Consider the following 8,663-nt stretch of genomic DNA (forward strand, 5'->3'; position numbering starts at 1 on the left):
TTGGACATGCAAAATGTAATAACATTAACATGGAGCATAAAAAGAATAAAAGCCCTCATTCTAACTTGTGACATGCAACATAAGCGACATAAAACATGAACAAACAAAAGTCCTAAAATTTGTAACATGTAACATGGAACACAAGGTGATAAAACATGAAAGGAACAAAAGCCTAAAATTTCTAACTTGTGACATGGATTTAATATTGTTGGCATCAAATTTTGATGTCACAAAAGTTTGGACGTTCTCTCAAAAGTTATGGGAGCGGTTAATGTGCATGCATAACCTCCTGTAACTCGAACACTCCATAATACCCTCCGACACATGTTGAATGGCACATTGTCGAAGTCATTTTGTTGGACTGATTATCGCTTAGGCGAAGGCCTATCAACATTTGTCTGTCAAAGGGCTTCGACCAGGCTAACAGATCTCGTTCAACACAACACATGCAAATCAAACAAGAATTGGCTCGATCGTCGACCAATTTTTCCAGACGACTTCAGATTGCAAAACAAGTCACACTAATGCGTACGTAACACTGATTTTATCTAGGGAGGATACCCATATTGCTAAAGTTCCATGCATGATCGAGTAACACACAAATTAATGTGTTTTCTTATTAAAAAGGGTTTAAAATATAAATATATTAATATAAAAAAAACTTTTTTTTCCCTTCACAAAGGAGCTTTCACGCCCCCTGAGCTCCATTTTTTTCTTAATTAAGGGCATGATCCATGGCCCAACCTCATCTCCCTTACTGTTGTTTCACGAAGATTCTTCCTACTAGGGGTTTTTAAATTTTAGCCAATCAATTGGAGGCGAACCCCTTATCGCTACATGCGGATAAGACAGTTTGGTACACTTCTTAATCACCTACCCTAGGTTTGTAGTGAGATCACTAGGGCAAGTATGCTTCATCGTTGAATTCGTTTGGATCTCATTTTATGTATGTGTTTACATTCTTAGGTTCTGCTTTGGTTGATTTATAAAATTGCATCATAATGTTTTATTTTTTTGTGCATGTTTGATCGACCATATATCCCACCCACCTCGATCAGCTTCTCCCGTTGAATCGATTGATCGCATCTACGCTGGATCGGCTTGATCGACTATTGGCATCAATTTTTGAATTCACATTTATAGGATTTCTATTTGAATGATTTGGGATGAATTGGATATTCATACCATCTTGAAGCACAAGATATCCATCTGGACCTCCCAGTACGTGCCATGAACATGGAATCGGGATCAATACAGATTTTTGCCCTACTAAAATCTGTTGTGGGATGGGTTTGGCTTTGGCTCGAGACATGTTTAACACTTGTCTCAATGTTTAGAGATCTCACACCATCAATTTAGACTCGTTTATGACCAACTGAAGTCACAAGACTTGCATGCGGGCATTATTGGGTGAGCAACAAGGTTTCAAACCACTTTGCATCGCTGGTGGATGACTGTTATTCAAAGGGTTATTCTAGTTTTAAAACTTGTCCATGGGCCTTCTTTGATGGTGAGAGCTCATTTCCCATCTATTCAGGTCCTTCCGAGGTAGCGCTCTGATTACCGAACCCTAGTTTTGAGACCTAATGACCCATTTCGAGCTCAAGATGAAACATGATGTAATTATGCCACCAAAGTGGTGTATCCACGCCAAGATACCAGCATGACCACATTAGTTTTGGGTGTGGTCACGCCACCCTTCAGAATTTTAGAGCTTTAAGCCCTTCGGAGATCTAAGAAAGAAAGTGAAGGTGTGTTCCTTAGGGGATCTACATCTCATAAGAGGGATGTTTCTTCTTGCTTAGGAGAAGTAGGAAGAGAAACCATCGCCTTTCATAGGGAGAGCTTCATTCACCCATAGGAGAAGGGGAAAGAGATCTAAATCTCCTAAGAGGGAAAGCTTCTTCTTACTTTGGAGACGGAGAAACTGGTCCACCTCTTCTATGAGAGAAGAGCTTCATCCTGCGAAAGGAACGCAAAATCAACCGTCACGAAAGTGAAGATTCTTGGAAAAACTTATATTTCTCTTTTCTTCGATCCCCTTAGGTTGGTTGTTAGAGATATAAGGATTAGGGATTTTAATGCTAGAGAGAGGCCTTCTAGGTTGGGAAGCTTCAAATACATAACGAATCTGAGAAATTCCCCTTCAAACCCTTAGCTCCAAAAACTCATTGATCTAGAAACTAGTAATTATGTGACTATTCATCGGCCTCGACTTTTGATGAATGGGTTGAGGCCATTACGAAAGCTATGTTAAGGAGAAGACATTTCACTTAGTGAGATATTTAACAAGTGGCACTTCTCGTTGGGTGTTGTTATTGAGGGTGCTTTTAGTGTTTGGAAGAAGAATGATTGATTTTAAGAGGCATGCCTACATACATATTTAGCAAACAAGTCAAAATAGTGGTAGTGATAATATTTGCATCACACAATTATACATGACAACATTCTTCAAAGTATGACATTGAATTTAAGAGATATAGATTGATCGTGCTTATGTTCCACTTGAGGCTTATGAATACAAGGTTAGTTAATTAGTCAATAATGAATGTTGAAGATGTTGAGGATTACTCGACTTAGAATAGTGAATTTGTTGCTGGTATTGTTCAGCAAAAGGAACACATTATAAATACTTTAGTTGATGAGTGAAACATCTATTCCTGGTTATTTATGTTGTGTCTTTTAGACGTTTTCTTTTGCTTGAGATTCATTTTCATCTTTGTCTTTATTCGTTTTATCAATGATCCCAAAATTGTGCAATTTTATATAATCCTACAAATTGTTGAATATTATGTTGTGTTGTATCGTTTTGATTTACTTTGTGTTATTTTTCTTGAGGTCTATGATGAGTCATAAAACTTTAGGGGATCTTCTGGATGGTCTTTATGAGTTTGATAAAAAAATGTTAAAAGAAAATCAAATTCTTCTTCTTTTTATGGGTCATTCGCCTCTTATTGTGGTTGATTATGTATTTCCTTATCTTGATTCTAGACTCTTATTTTTTAATTTGCTTGTCCATTATGTTGCACATATACTCCAATTTTTCTATCAAGCATTCAACTCTGCATTCACAAGAATATGAGTTCATAAATTTTAAATGCTTCTAAGGTTTTGTACAACAACTATGACATGCAATGTTTCAAGTGTACTTCAAGTTGAGAAGCTAGCTAGCTATGAAAGGAGATTTTATAGGTATCCCAGAAACAAAACACTTGACTACTGTACATTTTATAGATAGGCTGATAATAATGAGGAATCCACTTCATACTGTGACATATTTGGAGAGGTTTTTGAAAGAACAATCTCTAGAAGACTTGACGTGCAATATCATTACCGATTTTTATTGTAATTTTTATTATGGTGTTATTATATGTTAAGTGATGTATTATTCTATTATTTCTCTGACTATAAAATTAAATTTGCAAAACTTGTATGGAGTATTTTTCTGATTTTATTATTTCTCCCCCTTTGGTTGAATCTATCTGTACTACAAAATCAGCAAGCCATCTCAACTGCATCAGTCTTATAATATATCATGCATCCATTAACACAATAATCATTGTTCTAACATTATAACCCTAACTTTGAAATAAACTTACTCGTTTTTTACACTAACTTTCCTGCAGAGTAAGTTTCTTTCAATAAAGTTGCTACCTAATTGAATGCTTCTCTGGGCATGTTAAAATCATATTTGATGATCAACATTATTACGACCACAAATAATTCTATATGTGCAGTGCAACCATCCCATAAAAGGTTATTGTGAAGTGTTCAGTAAGTTGTAAAACTGTTGCAATTTGTTATTCAGTGTTTTAGGTTCATGTTACACGCTTCCAATAAATTACCTCTCTAAGCATCATGAACCATTTCTTCATATGTGTCAGGATTAAATTCATTTGCATGGGGTGGGGGCATAACTTATCGAGGCACCTCCTTGATCGAACTAAACTTTAAGTTCTTGCTCACCATGTGCAGTCTAATACCAATAATTAGGTTTGAATCTCTTGCGGTGAAAATCCAACTTAACTCTTCAGGTGGCAAAAGTGCTTAATTTTTGTGCTTCGCATAAGAACGCCAAAACATACCCTCAGAACGATAAATGGCAGCTGTGATGCCATCTGTACAAATTTCTCAATGTCATTCAAGAACTCATCTGTGAGTCTTCTTCTTCATGGATATAATTTGTTAAACATCAAATCTCTCAAATTACAGATATCCACCTGCAACATACATATAGTTTTATAGAACAATGCAATTACCACAGAAAATAAAATGAAAGACTTAGATGATCGATATAAATATGAAAATTTAGGTTTAAATGTATGAAAATATAAGTGAAGTTGGCTAAATGAATTTTTTTTCTCCATTTTGTTCTATTGAGTGTCATACTTTCATTATTCTACTATATTAAGATCAATTTAATGCAACATGCACAAGTCTTTTAGGATTACCTTTACCTTTATTAAAATAAGTCAAATTTCAAACATCTACACTCCTAATTGACTCATCAATTAGTCAAATTTTGATGTGATCAAATCATTTAAGGTGACACTCTCTGATCATGCCATTGGAGCTACTCCAACCATTTCATGGATATGTAAGTTTCAAATTTTTGTGTCTAAGTGTAAAGCCACTCATCCACCTTAACATATGTTTAAATTAACTTACTTTTATGTTTGTCTTATAAGCTAACATTGTGCACAATAAAACATTAGAAGCCTCACCACCGCCTTATAAAATTTAGCTTCAATTCTAAGTGGTACTTTCCAATCACACAATATGTCTTAAGCATTCCTTCACTTCAGCCATCCAACTTGAATTTTACTAATAACATCACCATATATATCATCATCATTTTCAATAATGGACCTGATATATTTAAAATGTTCATTCCTTTTAAAGATTTGTTCATCCATTGTTATAACCCTTCCACTAGATCCACTACTACTAAATTTTCATTTAATATATATAGTTTTATATCTACTCAAAAAGCCTTTAAACTCTATGGTTGACCTTCAGAATTCATGTTTTTTTCTAAACTATATCTAGTGTTATCCATGAGAACGATATCATCAATAGAAAGCATACACAAAAGTTCACTCTCTTGTAAATGACTTGTACAAAATTCCATAACTAAAGCAAAAAAAAATAAAAATAAAAAACTTATACCTAAAGCCAATCCCTAAAATACTTACCCTAAATTAGTTATATATATAGTTAAACTAGGATACATACCTTCTCCATTATATTCTAGTTAGAGCAGAATGAAAGGATGAGAACTACTGGAGTTTCGGTGGGCTCTATAAGCCACACGTACGATAACTTTCCAACTAGCTCTAACAACGGTTGTATTGTGAGGGTTCTTTTAGTAGAGTGAAGGGTAGAAGAGGTGTCGAGCACGAGGCGCACGAGGCTTTCGAGCATAGGGGAGATGAGCGGGAGGGGGAGACGAGCCGAGAGAAAATAAAATTTAGTCATGCGATACGAGTAAATTAGGTCATTTGAGGCGGGCTTGTGTTGGCTTATTTTAACGCTATCAAGTAAATTATTTATGACAGTTTTTTTGACGCAAAGTTGGCACAAAATCCATAGCAAATTCAAAAAATGTTTTGTAATTTTCGAAACACTTAAACCAACGAATTGTCCACCACAAATCAAACGTTAATTATGATGCAAATATCAGATGCTAGTTCTATCAAGTCCTGTGGTGTCTCTCAAGAAGAATCTCCCGAGATCAACTGACCCCTGAGGAGAAGGCTATCCTTAAAGCACAGACATATGCCCATTTATGAGCCATATGACACCCATGCCACCATCTTTTCATTGTGATGCACAAACATACTTGGTACAACATGGTTTATGTTTAATATTTTTATATCTCTCGGTGTGGTCCAACAATGGTTGAGAATAATCTATGGGGCATATAAAGAGATGTGCTTTTCTACCTTTAAGAGAATATGGAGCATTTTCATCAATATTCTTGGATGATTTTACTCATGATCCGGATCATCGTCTCTATCAACTTCATCTTCTTCCTCTCAAGCCTCCTCAGAATTGCATGACCTGACAAACAATATGGGACCCTATATGACAACATCCTAAAATAATTAAACATATAAAATTATAATAACAATTAATTTTACAGAAGGACTTATGCAATAAAAATAAGTACTTTCTCAAGTAAAGAAAAAAAATTGCAATATTTATCCATCTAAAGAATTTAATACGAATTGATTAATAAATGATAAATAATATTTGAGGAAATGTAAAAATAGATCAGTGTTATGTTTGTCTTAAACAAATTGAAAAATAATTTGTATAAAATACACGTGCACGGCGCTGCACACACACACATAATAACCATCATTTTTTTAGTTTTCGTCAAGTTGATTTTTCCTTATAACGGTTAGCTTAACTTTAATCGCATACCTAATAGTTATTGCAACAAATATTAAATGCAAATTCAATTAGAAAAAAAAAAACTGTCAAATGAGATTATGCTAATCTAAGAATTCAATCACGGATCAATAATTAACAAAAACATGTACAAAATAAAATGTTCCTCCTGGTCTCATATAATTTTGCCAACTACATGAAATTTAAAGATTCTTATTTTAAATTGAAATAGAACACAGAGCTTGGATAAACTTGTTACAGACAAAAAAAAAAGAAGAAGAAGATAATTTTCATTGATATATATTCTCAATTGCTAAAACAACTATTGAATGGGTTTTCTTTTCCTAGAAGATTATAAACAATCGCTTATGTAATCGTATGTGAGATGCTTGAATCAATGATTAATTACTCATACATTTTGAAAAAAAAAATTACTTAATAGTATGATAGTAACAAGCTTATACATAACGTTTTCAACACATTAAGACTTAAGAAATTACATGACATTCTTATTTATATAACTTTTTGCATTTAAATATTTTTATATTTATAAACTTTAATAAAGTAAAATTTAAATCCTCCTACTCTGATCTCAAATATGAACGATAGAGTTAAAGTATCTTTAAAATTATTAGCATGTGCCTTGGCAGAACCTCTTTTTGCTCATTTATTGAGTTGGATCCTGTCAATTCTGCTTCCCTTTGTTGGGAAAAGATGGTTCAAAAGTAAAATACGCGATTGAAACTCAGATGACTTGTTACATCCGCAACATCTCCGCTAAGAGCACTGTCAATTCTAATTGGACGGGAACACGCGAGCACGAACGTGAAAGTACATATTACAGATGGGTGATAACAATGAGGAATTCACATCAGATTGTGACATATTAGGAGGGGTTTTAGATGGGTGGTAACAATGAGTCTGATTAACGGTGGAGATCCGATGGCGCATGCATCTCTGCATATGACATAGATGGGTGATAACAATGAGTCTGATTAACGGTGGAGATCGGACGGCGCATGCATCTCCATATGGAATAATTTTTTCTTGTGCAACAAACATTGCAATATTAAGTTTATTATTTGAAATAAAAAGTAGTATTTCTAGTGTCATCGAGCCTTATCTACCATTGGTCAAAAAAAAGAAAAAAGAAAAAAAGAAAAATGACATTCATTATTGCATTAAATAAGAAATAAAATATATAAAAAAAATATCCTGAATATACATTACAGGCAATATGCAGAAAGGTTGATGCTTTACTCTTTAAATAAAAGAACAAAATAAAGAAAGAAACAAATGTGAAGATTATTCGTCAGAAAAAAGAGCTCAAAGCAAAGCATGGAACACAAATGTTAAACGATCACTCAATGATTGGTGGATTAACGATAACTCGTTAATGTTATGTGAAAACAATGTGGGAATAAAGAAATTCTCACAACAATTAAACATGAATGATTTATATGATTCGGCATTTAATTGATTCGTTTACGTCCACAGAGAGGGAGATTCCACTAACAGTGGACTGAGAGGAAGAAAAAGCTATGGATCACAACTTTTGCACTTCTCTCTATAACTCTTATGAACTCTAAGTCCTTTTTATAGAGCAGGATTAGGGTTAGGGCTGTTAACGATCCGATTTCAAGATGAGTTGGGGTCGGCTCAAAACCAGCTCGAAAAATTTTGATCCAAAACCTTTGCTCGTAGCTCAGCTCGTTTATTTCAATCTCATCTCGATTCGAGCCAAATTCAAATCAATTTTTTGAACAATTAAAGATCTTCGAGCTAAATTCGCAAAATTCACAAGCATAAGCTATTAACGATCCGATTTCAAGTCGAGCTGGGGTTGGCTTAACATCGACTCAAAAAAAATTCGACCGAAAATTTTGATTCGTTGGCCCGCCCTTCAATCAAGTAGTTATTTTAGTTTCATAGCAAAAAACTTGACCAAGTTTCTTTAAGCGGCAAGTGTGCAAAATGAATACATTATAGAGTTTAGAATTTGATTTATAAATTACACACTAGGGTTTTATGCAAATATACATATCGTTCAAGTAATTTAACTTTCTTTAAGACCCATAGTATCGATCCCACAGAGAAGCGGGGTAAGAAATGACTTATGCGAAGTTCTAGTGCACTACTATTAGATCTTAGTTTGGAATTTTCGAAAAGTTTTATTTTTTTCTAAATTCACGAATTTACTCTCAAATTAAAATTAAGTAAATTAAATAAAAACCTAATCTACGGAGACTGGTTAAATTTTGGAAAGT

General features: G+C 34.0%; 1 protein-coding gene across 2 annotated transcripts in view; it reads right to left on the reverse strand.

Moving 5' to 3' along the window:
* Positions 1-5,777: 5,777 nt before the first annotated feature.
* Positions 5,778-8,663, reverse strand: part of LOC110029925 (mannan endo-1,4-beta-mannosidase 6-like) — a 54,253-nt gene continuing 51,367 nt past the window's right edge. The window contains exon 6 of one of the 2 annotated variants that reach the window (XM_020732420.1): positions 5,778-6,083. The gene's annotated coding sequence lies outside the window, so the exon portion shown is untranslated. The remainder of the gene's footprint in view (positions 6,084-8,663) is intronic. The other variant, XM_020732419.1, reaches the window with a different exon arrangement.

Source organism: Phalaenopsis equestris, unplaced genomic scaffold (assembly GCF_001263595.1).
Source record: "Phalaenopsis equestris unplaced genomic scaffold, ASM126359v1 Scaffold000610, whole genome shotgun sequence".
NCBI classification, from domain to species: domain Eukaryota; kingdom Viridiplantae; phylum Streptophyta; class Magnoliopsida; order Asparagales; family Orchidaceae; genus Phalaenopsis; species Phalaenopsis equestris.